The 341-nt window shown below is 27.6% G+C and overlaps 1 protein-coding gene across 1 annotated transcript in view; it reads right to left on the minus strand.

Annotated features, from left to right (window-relative positions):
- The window catches only part of LOC119594804 (endonuclease/exonuclease/phosphatase family domain-containing protein 1-like), a 29,816-nt gene that overhangs the window by 22,083 nt on the left and 7,392 nt on the right, over positions 1-341 (minus strand). The window lies entirely within an intron of this gene.

Here is a 341-nt window from a genome sequence, read left to right on the forward strand (position 1 = left end):
AATAAAACAAACAAAAAGAACTTTCCAGAACTTACACGCAGAAAGGTCACCAAAAAAGAAAAAAACAGAGAAAAGAGTTACACAGTCAGAGAGAGTATAAAAAAAGAAAAAAAAAGGAAGCCAAAGAAATGAGACATAAAGGAGAAATGCAAACAGGTGACATGAGAAGAGAAAAAAAAAAATATATATATATAGTTTTTAAAAGTAATATTGATTATAGTAAAATAACAGCAAACACAATAGTATAATTCTTCCCTTTCCAAATGAAGCTAATATTTAACATCTACAAGTAATTTCATTACAAGCACCAAGAAAATAGTTCTACAAATGCATTTTCTTGC

Source organism: Penaeus monodon, chromosome 34, assembly GCF_015228065.2.
Source record: "Penaeus monodon isolate SGIC_2016 chromosome 34, NSTDA_Pmon_1, whole genome shotgun sequence".
Lineage (NCBI taxonomy): Eukaryota > Metazoa > Arthropoda > Malacostraca > Decapoda > Penaeidae > Penaeus > Penaeus monodon.